Here is a 17041-nt window from a genome sequence, read left to right as displayed (position 1 = left end):
TTTCTCCACACACAACACCAAAGGGTCCATTTTGGTGACTCTTTCTGCAGCTACCTGCAGGCGTCTGATGAGGCAGCAAAGCCAGATGAACACTCATGTCTTATTTTATTAAAGTTCACTTTGTAAAGGTATGCTTGCGGATCTCTTTCCAAAAGGTCTGAGGCACTTTTGAGAAGCTGTAGTAATGACTACAGCTGGTCACTATAGCTATGAAAGATACTCAAACTCGAAATCCAGAAGACTCCAAATAGCCAAAGCAATCTTAAGAAAGAGGAACAAAGCTGAAGACATCACACGCCCTGATTTCAAACTGCATAACTAAGCTATAGTAATGAAAACAGTATGATATTGGCATAAAAACAAGAGCACAGATCAACTGAACAAAACAGAGAGCCCAAAAGTAAATGCACAAATATATGGTCAGTTAACTTGTGACAAAGGAGCCAAAATATACAATGAGGAAAGGGCAATCTCTTTGATAAGTGTTACTGGGAAAACTGGACAGTGCCATGCAAAAGAATGAAACTGGACCACTATCTACACCACACACACACACACACACACACACACACACACACACACACACAATTCAAAAATGATTAAGGACTTGGATGTAAAGCCTGAAACCATAAAACTCTTAGAAGAAAACATAGAAGGTAAGTTCCTTGACATTGGTTTCGGCAATGTTTTTTTTGGATTTGACAACAAAAACAAAGGCAACCAAAGCAAAAATAAACAAGGACACTACAACAAACTATAAAGCTTCTGTACAGCAGAGGAAACCATCAACAAAATGAAAAGACAATCTACCGAATGAGAGAAGATAAGTGGAAATCAAATATCTGATAAGGGGTTAAAATCCAAGACACATTAAAAATAAAACTCACACAACTGAGTAACAAAAAACAAATAACCTGATTAAAAACTAGCAGAGGATCTGAGTAGATGTTTTTCCAAAGACATACAGATGACCAACAGGTACATGAAAAGATGTTCAGCATCACTGACCATCAGGAAGATGCAAATCAAAACCAGAGTGAGAGATCGGCTCACACCTGTGAGAATCGTTATTATTGAAAGGACAAGAAATAACTAGTGTAGGTGAAGGTGTGGAGAAAAGGTAATCCTTGATAAAAAGCCATTGTGGATAGCAGTGTGAAGGTTCTTTTAAAAATTAAAAATAGAACTATCCAGCAATTCCACTTCTGGGAATTGATCTGAAAAAAAAAAAAAAAAAACTAATTCAAAAAGACATCTGCAACCCCATGTGTGTTGCAGCATTATATACAGCAGCCAAAATATGGAAACAACCTAAGAGTTCATCAACAGGTGAATGCATAAAGAAACTGTAATATATATGTATATGCAATGAAATATGACTAAACCATAAAAAGAAGGAAATTTTGCCATTTGTGACAATGTGGATGGACCTCAAAGGCATTATATTAAATGAAATCAGTCAAACAGAGAAAGACATATATCATAATATCATATGTCTCACTTACATATGGAATCTAAAAAAAAAAAGCTCAGATTGGTGGGGGGGGGTGGGGAACAGGGATCAAAAACGACAAACTTCCAGTTAGTAAATAAATAAGTCCTGGGGATGTACTGTACAGCACAGTGACTATAGTTAATAACACTCTATTGTATATTTGAGAGTAGCTAAGAGTAAATCTTGAAAGTTCTCATTGCAAGAAATAATTAATTCAGTAACTATGTAGGGCGCTTGGATGCTAACTAGACTTGTGGTAATCATTCCCCAATGCAGACAAACATCAAATCATTACGTTGCATACCTGAAATTAATATAACATCCTATGTCAATTATACTTCAATAAAAATATATAATTAATAAATAGACCAAAAAAAAACACAAAATTAAATCAGCTGGTATACTGAAAAATCACAACCTAGGGAACTAAGTCGATTTGGCTTTCGAAATTAAAGTTCGCAATAGATCTCATGGACGACGTGTTCACTGAAAATGTTTGCTTCGTTTTCAAAGATAAACAAAACAGAGCTATTTCTAGTCAATTAGGTAATCAGTTTCTCCTGCAGTTGTCTCACTTAATGGAATAATGGAATTATTTCTGAAAGGCTTTGCAACTTCGACAGGCATAGCAAACGAAGGAACAGCTCCCAGCACAAACAAAACTTCTCCTAAAGGACAGAGCTGACTGCATAAGGCACTGTGGGACAGACGGCCAGATTCCTGCTACAGTGGGTTGGTATTCTTTCATTTAAATGTAAATTTAATAAACTTTGTCCTCTCTATTCACTGTTTAAGAAACCTAAGCTCCATCAAGTTGTTAATTGTCCCTTTTCTCCTTGCCACTGAGAGTTGAAGGTCAGTCTGCATTTGTAAATCAAAACCTCAGGTTTCACCAGCTTTGGGCTCAAACCAGCCTGTCCTTTTTTGCATTCGTGAAAAAAGACAAAAGAATCGACCAGGAATACATAAAATCATATTATATATAAAATAGGAAAACTCAAAAGCAAGAAAATCAGAGTCAGCATCCAAAAAAAAAAAGTGTTGTTCAGGAAAATCACTAGGTTTTACTAGGATTGGAGATGGTAACTACTCCAATTTTAACGATTAGATTTCGTTTTGCATTTCCTCGTAGTTTCTAAATGCTTACAAGCTCAAAGGTTTCTAGGTCATGAATAATTAATTTGCTGAACTTGAAAGGTCTTTGTCAGTGAGCAGAGATACCTGGTACCACCCTACAGGTGTTAGCAATTTAAACGAAGAGATTTTTAGAAGATGTCAGACATTATAGAGCTATCTGGAAGCTTCACCCACTCCCGTTTCCCACTGTTAGTTAAATGACCATATTCTATGGCCTGACTTGACCCACGGAACAAGGAAGCCTGTGGCCAAAGGGGATGAACCACTCTCCAAATAGAAACACTAAACTGGCCAGCCAAAGCCAAGGCTAATGCCCTGGCTTTATTATAAGGAAATCTTTTCTGTGCCACATGACTTTTTTTGGCAAATACTCTAACTCTCTCCCCATTTTCACCCCTGGGAAAAGGAAAGAGGGAGGGGTCCTGATCCTGGTTTAAGATTCTCTAACCTTGACCTGTTGATTAAAAAAAAAGACAGTAAACTTGATTGAGATCAGCTTCACACAGTTGTCCACAAAGCAGTCGCGAGGAAAACCATTCCAAGGCTCCTGTTTTCAAAAGGGGCAGCTATGCTAAGTGGCCAGGAAACCAGTGTCCCTACTTTATTGCACCTTGTCCTGTGGCCAAAGCAATCCAGTGTCAAGGCTTCGCCCGCCTCATGAACACGGTGACAAGACACAAGGAAGGCTAGAATTTTCTGAAGATGTTCATTTATTACCCTGAATTCGATCTAGGCAAGTCTAGTCCTTTAGAACTGACGTGTTTCAGTTTTATGTTACAGGGGAAAGTAAGGCTTGGAAAACTGGACTTTGAAGATGATGCAACAAAATATTGGTTTTTTTGTACAAAATATCAACAGTATTTTACACCAGGGTGTCTGTAGGTAATTAACTACATAGGAAAAGCCAAGTTTATTTCAGGAAGGAAACGGAGTGCTCGTTTGTCCCTGATATAAAGGCCTCCACACAGATAAAAATAAGAGAGCTGACGAGATTTAAAGGTCGGGGGGGAACCTATGTCTTAGGTGGTATTGTCCCTAAATGGGCTACATGCCTTAGCCTGTCCAGCCCTCCCCTGGGCATCACCTGAACCAGACCTGCTCTGGTTCCTTGGACCTCGTTTCTGTCCAAATCTACATCTTCTAATGTCTGAAAATGATGCCCAAGTGTGCGACCCTGGTCATAGAGACCCTCCAGGGAACACCAGGAGAAGAGGAAGCTGAGAGGGGGTTGGTTTGGCGCTGTCTTGTCTCTGAGTCTGTTCAATAAAGGTTGACTTGACAAAATAAGGCACGAGGGTAAAAATGGCACAAAACATCGGCTGTCCCCAACCAGGAAGCCCCACACCTCATTCTGAAAGACAAAAGCGTGCAAAAATAATACGAAAAGATTTTCTTTTATGGAATTCGGGATGCTTAATAATGCTTGCTGAGTCAATGAACGAATGAATATAGGAGCCAATCAATCAGTGAACCTCAAAACGAAAACCTTGACGGGCAGCACTCCACGGCGTTCAGAGGACAGACAACGGAGCAGGAAGACAGGTCCGCTGAGAGAAGGGTCGGCCTCCGGAGCTTCACACGCGCCGCTCTACTCCTCCCCTAGTTTGGGGTACCACCCGCTGTGTCGAGAACGTCCGAAACCCCACCTGCAGCGGCTCGTGTTGGAGAAACCCAGGGCCATAGACTGGCGAAATCGCGCGTTCTTCTCTGTGAATCCGATGAATACTTTCAGGGGATTTTTAACTCTTGCCGTTATTATTCTGATGCTCTTGGTACCAGACGTAAGAACATAGTAAATGATACTCTACAAAGCCTTGAAAAGCTACTTCGCCTAATTCACCTGAATAAAATATGCCGTAGCTCTGGAAATCTGGACTGCGGATTTCAACGACGTCTGTTTCTGAAATATCACCCACTGATAGCTTTAAGGGGAAGGGCATTCTCAGTATGTGGATAAGATGAGTTGACTTGATATACTAACGATTTCCCCATGGAAACGATGATGTAACCGATTATTTTCTTCGCCAAGAGCTAAAGGAACAAGGTTTATAGAAATGTCTAATCGAGTTGGGGGAGGGGTGTCTTATGAAAAGTAAAGGGTCTTAAAGGGTATATAAAGAACACGACACGAGGAAAAACCAACGGAAACATGACAGAGAGTGCCAGTCCCTAACATACGGAGTTCTTACCGCGTTTCACAATTTCCGTAAGGGCAAGGAATGCAGGCAAGCTGCTTTCTCTGGGGAGACGCTGACCTTGCTGCCATCAGAATTCGATCCCCCCTGCTCAAATCCTGGATTTGCTACTTATGAGCGCGGGAAACTGGTCTTGTCACATCTCAGTCACGAGACACGCTACTTACAAAGGTCTGATCGTCTTAAAAGCTTTTCTCAGCTCAGTGTCACCTACTCTCTTCCCCTACAGTGTGTGCCAGCAAAGTAGGAATCCTCTCTATTGGATGCAGGACGGGGCCACGTGGGGGTGAGTGGGGAGCAGGCACTAAGTGGGCTGTGCCCTGAGCCCATCCAGCCCACCCCCTGGGCATCTCCACAAGGTAGAGGAACCACTAACTGGTCTGGAGACCACCCCGCTGGCCCTTTGTCCTGCCGGCGGCGTGGACGGCGACGTTCCTGGTCTGCAAACGACGACTTCTCACACCTGTTGGCTACGTTCCTCACTCCAGCCCACAGAAGGGAGCACGCTCGGCCATTAAGCACACTTCTCGCTCTCCGTATCCTCTGAACTTAAGCATCATTTCATTCATCATTACACCTACATCCTGAGAAACGTATTCTAGATCTTAAGACTTTGAAACACACATCAGAGCTCTTCAGAAAGCTTATTCATCCTAAATATGATCCCGGGATGTATAGTATTTACTCGACTGTCACAACAATCAGTGTATTATCAGACGGATTAGGCGGTTGACCGCCCTCGACCCACACAAGCTTAATCATTGAACCAGTTGCTCTTAGCTTTACGTTCTGGCCAAGGCTTACGGTTCCTGTCACAGTGGGTGGAATCAAGCCCCAAGAAGTACGTGGACAACCAAAATGGAACTTGCTCCTTATCCTCATATACGAATTATGCTTTAAAAACTCCAGGGCTATTTCTAATCCTTATTTAATAACATGGCCTGATACCAACTGAAGCTTTTACATGGAGACGAAAAGCTTATTTCCTTGCGAAATTCTCACAAGGAATTACTCCAACAAAGGAACGTCTTGTTCCGGAAAGCCTGCCTAACGACGCAGCCTGTTTTCATATACGCTGGGAGTTTACATTGTTGAATGACTGGGAGTATTCCAACCCCTATAGCGAGACAACGTGGGGAAAACGCACGCACCAAGCGGAAGGACTGGCCTCACGAAGCCCCCGCCTCCTTCGAACTGCTTTTACCCCTCATCTCGCTCCTGTCTTTTCACTCAGCCAGATCTCACCGGCTTAGAAAAGACACAGGCCACGTGTCCCGGCTACCTATTGCCTTAGAGCGAACGACCCTAAAACGAGCAGCCTGAGGTGTCTGATTTATTCTCTCTCACGATTTTGTGAGTCAGGAATTTGGACGAGGCTTGACGAGGTGATCCTTTGTTCCCTGTGACAGCAAGGTCTCTGCCCTCCGCTGCATCTGCCTCTGGAAGATTGTGCTGTGCATGCCGGACGCGTGAATGCACGGTGGCGATGCACCAGCACGGCTATTGTATCGGGTGGTCAGTCTGTCACGGTACGTTCTACAGCATGGAAATTTTATAATCCCATAAACTCTCTCCATCGAAGCCAGCAATTTCTCGCCAGTCAGATTGCATTTACAGACACCGACAGTAATTGGACACGGGTAAAGCCCCGGGCCCGATAACCGTCGCTCTGGCCTTTCCATTTCCGTGGCAGGAGACCAGAGTCAGGGGTGCAGGTGAAGGCCGGCACGGGCAAGAGGGACAAAGGTCGCTCAGTGGCGGTCAGCTGGCCGCTGGGCCGGTCTAAGGGGTCCGGGACAGCTTCGTGCGCTTGTCTGGCGTCTTGGCAGGCTGGGCTCGGCTGGGACTGTCAGGTGGAGCATGTTCAGGTGGCCCCTCCACGGGCTGGCCTTGAGGTGGTCAGTGCACCAGGCAGCAGGAACTGCCCAGCCTTTTCTGAGGAAAACCACACGGCGTCACTCCTGGGGGGTCGCGAAGCTCAGGCTGGATCTGGAGTGAGGAGAACCACCCGCCTCCCAGCGGAGGAGCATCACAGCCATCTGTAAGCCGCAGGCTGCGCGGTTTCCGGAGGTGCCTAAATGTCCAAGCCACGTATTTATAGCTCCAGTTCTTTACTAACTGGAACTGGTTTAAGAACATTTTAGCAGCATCTAAAAGCAACGGAATTGTTGTTGTTTTTCTTTTTTAATTTTCATTTTTGTCATCAGCGACGGGCAGAGCAACGTATCTGCAGTACTGCCTACGGCAAAATCAGCGACACATCGTCACCACGTGACTTATGTGCAGAGAGGGCCCTGAGCCCGTGTCTGGGCCACTGCTGATGCCCTTTACGCGGTCATTTCTTTGTCTTCTCTAAGGAGCAGTGTTTATTGTGACCGAGAGCTGATACGGGGCTGGTTAAGGAGATACCAGTCCCAGAGCCCCTTCGGCTTCCAAGGCCGCAGGTTCAGGGCTGTCCCTGAAGAGCGGGAGAGGTGGTCCCCGTTTCATAAACCTGCGGGATTCTGCTGAAGAGGGGGGCTCCCTGCCAGGAGAGGAGGAAACCTGGACCTGTGCGGCCCTATTTTTCTAACCGTCCCGGGGGCTTGGGGTGCAGCAGTCCAGCGGGGAAGACCCTCGTTATGTGCCTGTAACAGCCCCCCTCAACGATGCCTCTGGCCTTCCTCTAGCTGCAGTGGGGTGTGGGGATGAGGAGCAGGGTAGGGGGGTCATTGCCGTCCTGGTGGGGACACACGAGGGCTTCTGATGCGGCCCTTAGGGTGGCTGCCACACTACGTGTATAATCATTGAGTGCATCACAGCCGTCAAGTGCTTTTGGTCTGGAGATCCAGGGACACCGGGCTTTCTCCCTAGATGAGGAAAATTAATACTTTTTTGGTGCCTTTGGTGTCAAGGCATTAGCGGCGATGAGTTCAAAGAATCTTGGGAAGACTTAATCTCTCCCCAGCTTTGCTCCCTCTGTTTGAACTCCAGGCTGATGCCTTTGACTCTGTTCCCATAGACGGCTAGACTGGGTGAAGTTTTGGGTTGCACTCAATGGCTTCTTTGTGTCATTCATCCCTCCAAACAGAGAGTTCGGTACTCAGGAAAACTCAGAGGTATTAACACATCAGCTATGGAGGGGACGGGTTTGCCGTTTCAACCAACGGATTACGATTCTTTGCATCATAAACGGCAGCAATAAAGTCAGAGGGCTCCGCCACTCTCCAGATATCGGGCTTTGCTGTAGTCACTGCAGGTATGTTGCTCTGCCCAGTGAAAATAGAAACCCAAACCAAACAACTCCGTTGCTTTTAGACGCTGCTAAAGTCTTCTTAAACTAGTTCCAGATAGTGAAGGACTGGATCTATAAATAAGACCACCTCGAGGCCAGCACATGGAGGGGCCACCTGAACGTGCTCCACCTGACAGTCACGGCCAAGGCCAGCCTGCCAAGATGCCAGACAAGCACACAAAGCTGTCCCAGACCCCTTAGACCGGCCCAGCTGCCAGCTGACCGCCACTGAGCGACCTTTGTCCCTCTTGCCCGTGCCGGCCTTCACCTGCACCCCTGACTCTGGTCTCCTGCCACGGAAATGGAAAGGCCAGAGTGACGGTTATCACGCCCGGGGCTTTACCCGTGTCCAATTACTGTCGGTGTCTGTAAATGCAATCTGACTGGCGAGAAATTGCTGGCTTCGATGGAGAGAGTTTATGGGATTATAAAATTTCCATACTGTAGAACGTACCATGACAGACTGACCACCCAATACAATAGCCGTGCTGGTGCATCGCCACCGTGCATTCACGCGCCCGTCGTGCAGCGGAGGGCGAACCTCCCTCCTGGCTGTCACTGCCCAGCCTGCCATTCCGCTCTTCCCTGTCTCAGCAGCCCCTGGGCTCCCCTTTCCCGCAGGGCACTGTCATCGTTTGCCCTTGTGTCATCCACCAGGCTAAAGGCTCCAGAGAAGCTGTGCTGCTCACCGTTTGTCGCCGCTCTACCCCCAGCCCCAAGCACATTGTTTGATACACGACGGGTAATTAATACATGTTTGCTTTCAATAGCCACTTGGGTCCAAAAATATCACTCGTAGGTTGGGACACTGAAAAGCAGCTTTTACTTCTCCCCACATCAAAAGACTCAACGTTCGTGTGGTCAACCGAGCACAGAAGGCAAGAGAAACAGTGAGTTGAGTGGGGAGAGTCCATAAACCTAATAAAAACTGGGAATTAGAGGGTGCTTCTATCTGATGATTTCTTGCAGGCAGCGATAGGGTTAGACTCACCGTCACCGCCTGAATAAGCATTTGACAACACAATCTGTGTTTGTCCGTAGAGCTACCTTCTCCAACGCTTCAGAATTTTCTTTCCAACCCCTGATATTTGTGTATGTCAGTTCTCCTTCTCACTCTAGAGGCAGGCTCCCCCAATTCACTACACCTCTACAGGTAGGGTTTGTCATCGGTCTCTTAAAGTTTTGATCAATTCTTTCAACAATATGGAAGCGTACACAGAGGCTGTGTCTAGGAGACAAAAACTCACAAACCATATTTTGATACCACTTAATCACAGATGATGACTTTTCGCAATGATTTTTACTTGCGGAATTAAATTCATTTCAGTAGATGGCAAGCCAAGATCAAAGATGGAGCTGTGTGGGCATGAAATGATTCTGCTATCCACACGTTTCAAACTTTGTTTTAAAGAGGAATCCTTGCGATGTAAAAAAGAGTTTGATCCTCAAAGACATGTGCTTGATAAACTGTAACCTGCTAATTAAGAAGAAAGGGAGAAAGGCAAAACTTAAAAGACCTAATCCCTCAGTATTTAAGAAGTCATGGAATATAAAGTAAAACAGAGCATTTAAAGATTCCGGTAAATGAAGGTGAGTCTCCAAAAGTGCCAGCACAGCCTACGCTTTGTTTCCCCCGTGCGTCAATTACAAGAAATTACTGAGACTAAAAGGATAAATTACTCCAGTACGAACAGTCAAAACGGCCCCATAAAAATATATGAAATGCATGTCACAGACAAAGGTTTAATTTTCTTAATATAAAAATCAGAAAGGATAAGGCTAAAAGGCAATTTGAAAAAACAGCGGACATAAGCAGCCAGCTCACAGAAAAAGTTACCAACAGTCTTTAAATATTACAGGTATACTCAGTCTCACGCATACTAAGAGAGATGTGAGTTCAATGACAATGAGCAGGGAGAGCTGAGGAAATAAGGCATTTGTACAGTGTCAGGGGACCACTGATTGATAAAGTCTTTGAAGAGGAAATTTGATAAAGCTCTTCGAAATCTTAATTACACATAACCTTTGCACTAGAATCACATTTCTAAGAATTTAAGTTCCGTATATGATTGTACATCTGTGGAGTGATAATCTCTGCAGCATTGTTCAGCATATCAACGACAGGAAACTACCTCGACATCCGATTGTAGAACGCCCTAATTAGAAAACTAAGAAATTTCTAGCAAGAAGCCTACAGGCAGCAATGAGAATGATTTCTAAGATATGCTGTTAAGAAAGGAAGATGTAACCCAATGTGTTTCCGCTGTACTACTCTTTATGGGGTTAAAAAAAAAAAAAAAGATCGGTATTATTTTTTTTTAAGTTATTTTCTTTCTCTTTAAAAAGTGGAGTTCAAGTCTACTCTTCTTGAGGGCTGGTCTTAGTAAATAGGATAAGGCAGAAATGACAGTGTGTGACTTCTGAGAACTAGGTCATAAAAGGCATTATGGCTTCTTGTCTCTTGGATCCCTCCTCTGGGGAAAGTTAGATGCCATGCTGTCAGGACACTGAAACAGCCCCATGGAGAAAATCCAAGTGGTGAGGAACTGAGCCTCTTGTCAAGAGACATGTGAGTCAGCCATGCTGGAAGCCCCGGCCAAGCCTTCAGATGAGACCACAGCCCTGCCAACATCTCAACTACAATCCCATCAGCCAGACTGCCCAGTTAGATGCTCCCAAATTCCTCACACGCACACACACACACACTGTAAATAATAAATGTTTGTCATTTTAAGATGCTAAGTCTTGGAGTAATTTGTTACATAGCAATAGATAACGAAAGAAAGCCACAAGGATATTTACATATACGTTTGAATATGCACAGGACATCTCTGGGGAAATATTTAGTGGTTCTCTCTGGGGGGAAAACGGAGAGGCTAGAAGACTTACTTCACTGTATTGTATCTTTTTATATTTATAAATGTTTCATTATCATAATGTATTATACATTTTTTTAAATCAGTAAGTACATTTTATAAAGGAATCCCATGGACTACATGAATGACCAAATCATGCATAAATATGTTTAATCTCTATTTAATTTCAACCTTAAATTAAATTCATAAGTAAAAATAAATTCTAACAATATATATAAGATGTTCAGTGTCTTAAATATTTTGTACTGTGATAGACACTGCTGATTCCTCTTTCTCTTTGCTAAATAAAAGGACTTTGTGCCAAAAGCAATGTAACCTCCAACGATAAATCAAAGTGGGTTTAAGCTAGGAATTAGCAAACTTTTTCTAAGGGGCCTGATAGGAAATATTTCAGGCTTTGTGGACTCCAGCTAAAGATGCAATCGGACACTGCCTCCCTATGGGGAGGAGACTGGGCTGCCAGAAAACAAGCCAACATTTTTTCACAAACTGTCTACGTTGTGAAGAAAATCTCTCCCCCAACCACTCCCAGATACAGATCCCAGCATAAGAATCACTGCTCCGTCAGAAAAGGTGCAGAAAAAATTAATGATGCAAGAGACGAAGTTCGCTTTAAACATCTGCCTCCCCGATTCTCAGAGAACACTTGTTATGTGTGTGCTGGTGTCACGGGAGCTCAGAGAATGGCTACAGCAAAGCCAGCCTATTTTTAAAAAATCTTCGAGAATGTGTGCTAGGGATTATCAAGGGTCTCATCTTCTGTGTCTCCCCAAACACAATTAAATCAATCACTATTTAGTGATTACCGCTGTTTCTGGAAGTCTTGTGACATATTCTTAGAGCCTCTTACTCATCATCATGCCTGCCTTCCCTCCCCACCAGCATTAACTGGGTACCTGTTATATGCCAGACCCTGTGCGGGGGCTGGGAGAATGGCAAGCAAAGCCACACAGTCCTGCTACAGCGAGCTTTCAGCCCACTAGAGATTGCTGAACGAAGCCGCAGAGATTGTCACTCCACAGATGTACAATATGTGGCTTAACCTCTGTCTTCTGTGCTAGACAATAAGCCGCATGAGAGTAGAAGCTGTGTCCGCTTTGTTTGACACCGTGTCCCCAGACTCTGGCACAGTGCCTGACGCGCAGTGGGTGATAAAGCCACAGGGACTGAGTTAACAGATTAACCTGTTGCACTATGACCCACTTGAACCTAAAGCGTGGATCAGAGCTTTGAATTGTACACACGCACGCCTTCAAACTCTGGGTGTTATTTTTCCTACATACCTGAATCAAAAGGGTAAATGTACATGCTTCAAAGACCCAGCACAGTGTTTCTGAAGGTTTCTTGCTGATCTTCAGATACTTCGGGACAGAGGGTATTGGGGAAGAGCTGGCCACGGGGAACCAGGCATTAAAGGGGGCCCCGTGAGAAGAAGGAGCCTATGCTGAAGGCAGGCACGTGGCTCACTTAGCCCCATGAGTCCGAGCCCTGACAGGGACGGGAGCTGTGGCATCTGCACGTGGGACAAGGTCGAGCCACAAACTGCCATAGCCCCGTGGAATTCCAGTCTCGCGTGGCCCTTCTGCTAAGATGTCTTCGTGGAGAAGAGTGGTCTGGCCCGTTCACAGGGGACACTGGATCGAGACAGTGGGAAACAGGACTCGTGTCCAGCTTCTCATCAACCAAGTCGCCTTGAACCAATCATCCCTCTATCTGGCTATTTGCCTATCATCACCAAAAAGCGCTGATCGACAGCTTACCACAAGCCCACTGCCACACCAGGTGGTGAGGACACCGTGCGGACCTCAGTGCGCATGTGCTGCGTGTCTTGATGTGTGTGTGTGTGTGTGTGTGTGTGTGTGTGTAAGAGTTAGCAAGACGTGATGTTCCACCTCAGTTTCCACCCCGACGAACCCTCCACAAATTTCATACATGGCATTTGTAAGCAAGTTGTAGAAGATACCGAGAAGAAAAAAATGACAAAGAAGGGGTATTTTGAAGAGAACTAAAGTCACAGAAGTGCATCTTTGTTCATGTCCCTTCAGAATACATCGTCCACACACTGTTATGAAAATGACATCTCCCTTTCAAGCTCCTTGGAGATCAAGCCCACAAAACAAGTCTCAACATGCTCTCTCCCGGCCAAGTGTACACAGAGAGCTGAAGCCTTCTGATCTACCAGGAGTCAATCAGATGCTGGTCCCAACAGATCCCCGACCTACTCCCATTTTGCCACATGGTGTGACAAAGCTTGAGTGACTTGATTGATGGATTGATTGATTGGGAGAGGCATTTCTGGGTGACAATTACTCAAAGACCACATCTTTTTTAAATTTTACTTGCTCTACCCTCCACCTCTCTGGAGAACCCAAGCGTGATGGTGAATGCAAGTCTTCAAGCTCAGCAGTAGCTGCACATTAGTAGATAAATGTACGTCTAAAACATTATTTAAGAAATTCTTAGACGTGGGCCCAGGATTATTCACTGGTCACATAGAGGTTTTTTGGTGTTTTTTTGCGGGGGAGAGGGGGGTGGTAGGGGTCACACTGAGGTTTTTTAATTCACGAGAAATTTGCTAGAAAATTCATGTCTTGGACTGGACCCTGCCTCAGAGTATACACGCTGCATGAGAGGAAACAAACCTTCAGGTGAGACTTCCTTAGTGACCAAATCCCACAGCTGCTGAAGCCCTTACTTCACTCTCTGTCATTAGTACTTTATTTGTCATTAGTTTTATTTGCTATTACGCTGGTATGTTACCATGTTGTCGCTCGTCTTCTCTATGAGTAAAGAAGAAAAGAATCTTTCTTATTGCAGCCCCATAATTTGATGACAAATTAACACTTCTCTGAGAAAACAAAACTAAAAATTAGCACCATGCATTAACTCAAGGAAACTGTCCTTGGCCTGTTCTATAAGTTCCTGGTTCTTTAATGTCCAAGAATACATTCTTACATACTTACGGGATAAAACAAATGACAAGTCGATAAGATGAGGAATAGAAACCACCAAGTAGCTAACATTAGAAGCAGATTTTGTTATGACATGTTACTGGGTCATAGGTCATTACTTTCTGGTATGTCCAAAATTGATATATTTATTTTTTTAAATAGGAAGAAATGTAAAAGTTAAAAGTTTACAAATATCGTCCGGTTAATCTCAAACTGTTTATTGTTAAGCTGTCATGGAAAGGCTAGAGGGATGCTTGGAAGAACATGTGGCACTATTCGTAAAGAACAGCTCTGTGCATGCCACACTCCAGCGATGGCATAGAAAACTCACCATGACACACATGCCTGGACATGTCTACGAAACCCAGGAGGTCAAATGTCCACTATGGGAATAAAGAGTCCAAATAAAACGGAGCCCAAAGAAGGAACCTAGAGAAGGCTAAATCTGGCAAAGAAATCCTATTCTGAACTAATTTCAGGCTTTCAAATCAAGTATTACAAACTCAAAAAGTATAAGAGTCTAACTGGGTTTTGCTTGTTTTTTTGCTCTGGCCCCTTTGGTTTTGTTTTTAAAGAAAATGATTAGTAGAATAAGAAGAAAGTGAGATGCCTTAGCAATTCTATGAGACATCTTAAGTGACTCTCAGAAGTTGGATCAAGTAGTAGTTGCTTGAAAACCAATCTCACTGTTTGGAGATGTTTGTTTCCTTAAAGGAAAAAAAAAAAAGAACAACAACAACTGATCATGAAATAATCATCAGAGTAAAACCTTCTGGATAAGCTGTCCATGCCATACATGCCCCTTGCCTCTGCCTACACAAACTACTCCCAAGCAGGATCTGAGAAAACAGCTTGTTTTTATTTTTCATAACATTCTTATCCCCAGATAATGGAGGTAATTAGGTACTTTGAGGGATTTGCCTTAAAAAAATAAATAAAATAAAATAAATAAAATAAAATAAATAAAATAAGTAAAATAAAATAAGTAAATAAATAAAAATAATAAAATAAATAAAATAAAATAAATAAATAAAATAAAATAATAAATAAAATAAAATAAAATAAAATAAAATAAAATAAAATAAAATAAAATAAAATAAAATAAAATAATAAAATAAAATAAAATAAAATAAAATGTCAGGGAGGGAATAGGAAGGGGATAGTTTCTGGGCAAAAATCAATGAAAGTTTATGGGAGCTCGGCAGATGCAACGATAAGAATTCCTGCTTATCCTATGCTTCTTTCAAGCCAGATACTGTTCTAAGTGCTTTATACAACTAATTCTTGAATCTTCTCAACAACCTCATCAGATAGGTACTATTACTGTCCCCATTTTATCCATAAGCAACAAAGGCACAGGAAAGTTAAGTAACTTGTCCAAGGTCACATGGCGAGAAAGTAGCAGAGCCAGGATTTGATCCCAGACCTGCAAGCACTAAGGTCTGTGATACTGATCACCACAGTAAACTACCTCATGCAGGCAGTCACCACTCAAACCTTCATCACGTTCCAGACCTGTGCGCCACACCAGACATATGAGAATAATTTCACACAGTCAAGGGAAGAGACAGAGCACGCAGAGGTTCGTCTTGCGTGTGAGTGGAGCTTCGACAGAGGGACGCCCAACCCAGACTGGAGTTGGAAAAGGTTCCCCCAAGGAAATGATACCTGCTCTGAATCTTGGACACATATCAGATAACCAGGCTGGGGGCATGGAGAGGAATAAAGGGGAAGTCACCCTTTCAAGGCAGGAAAAAAAAAAAATGTGTTCTCTCAAGGGACAGTAAGTAGTCCAATACAGCTAGTTCAGCAGTACCATGGGTGACAAAGGGTGGGGACACCCAGGTGATGCCAAGGAGGCAGGAATAACATCACGAAGGGCCTCATGGCCTGGCGAAGGAGTGAGGATTTATCTGAAACTCTGTAATAAACAACTGAAGAACTTTAGACTAAGAAATGAAATGATCAGATCTTTTTTCCTAGCTCACTGCCTGTCACAAAGGGACTAGATGGGAAAGATCAGAGAATGAAGCAGGAGACCAGCTGGGAAGCTGTTACTGTATTTCAAAAGTGTAACGAGAGGCTAGAATCACCATGCGACTGGAACATGCCGGAACATGGCAATGTCTCGAACCAAGGAGCAGAGCTGGGGTGCACACAGCAGCATCCAGCTTCGGCTTTCTGCCTCTCCCAACTTCCCTGCAGACTTCCAGCTCCCAGTGGCCTTCCTAGGAGTTATGCCTCCAGTTTACATCCCAATAAATAACCTTAAAATGCCCCCAAGGTCTTAAAAAAAAAAAATACTCAGAAAAGCACCTTCTCACCCATGAAGAAGCAAACGCATGCCCTCTCTTCCCTGACCCCCTCGTCACCCAAACAATTCTTATAATTCTGATGTTAATCACTTTGGGAACATTTCTCTTTTTTGCTTATGAGAATTTGCTTACATTTCAGTCAAGGAGGTTTAGGTGGTAACTGGCTTCTCTAAACCTAAAGTATTTTGGAAGGATTATGATTTAACATGCAATGCACATTCTTGGCCTTATTATCTGCCGCTTTCCTGATCTCAAAGAGGTTTTTGAACAAAGATCCTCATGTGAGCTGCTGCTGGACCTTATTTTTGATGCCTTGTAGAAATGCCTATTTAAGCTCTCAACTTCCTTGGTCGTGTCTCTTACAATTCTTACAAAATCATTCCTCTCTACCCATTTGAAGTCAGGCTGAAAATATGACTGAAAGGCAGATGCTGTGCAAGTCACCAACCCGCCCCTTGCATTCTTCCAAAATAAATGTTAAAATGTTCAAAAATTATTATGATACTTAAAGAAACTTCCACTTTCCTCCCAAACATACCTTATAGACTCTACCGAAATGGAATACCTTTTGAGAGCTGAAAACATTGACAAGATCCTCTGGGATACGTATGAGTCCCCGATACTTCTCGCGCTCCAGCCTACCTGTCTGCATTTTTCCACTCCAAGCGTTAGAGCTTCCTTTGGCAGAAATTGTTTTGAACATCGATAGGGCTTGTCACTTTTTTTTTTTCTTTTTAAGTCAATTCTTTAATAACCTCCTGACTAGAAGGGCCAGTTAGGATTTTCAGGACAAAGGAC

The 17041-nt window shown here is 43.6% G+C and overlaps 1 protein-coding gene across 2 annotated transcripts in view; it reads right to left on the bottom strand.

Annotated features, from left to right (window-relative positions):
• CLIC6 (chloride intracellular channel 6) overlaps positions 1-17041 on the bottom strand; it is a 39352-nt gene that overhangs the window by 20250 nt on the left and 2061 nt on the right. The gene's annotated exons all lie outside the window — the stretch shown is intronic.

The sequence above is a fragment of the Pteropus medius genome, unplaced genomic scaffold, assembly GCF_902729225.1.
Source record: "Pteropus medius unplaced genomic scaffold, Ma_sr-lr_union100, whole genome shotgun sequence".
Taxonomy (NCBI): domain Eukaryota; kingdom Metazoa; phylum Chordata; class Mammalia; order Chiroptera; family Pteropodidae; genus Pteropus; species Pteropus medius.
Note: the sequence above shows the minus strand (reverse complement) of the source record. Positions and strands in the feature narration are given on the sequence as shown.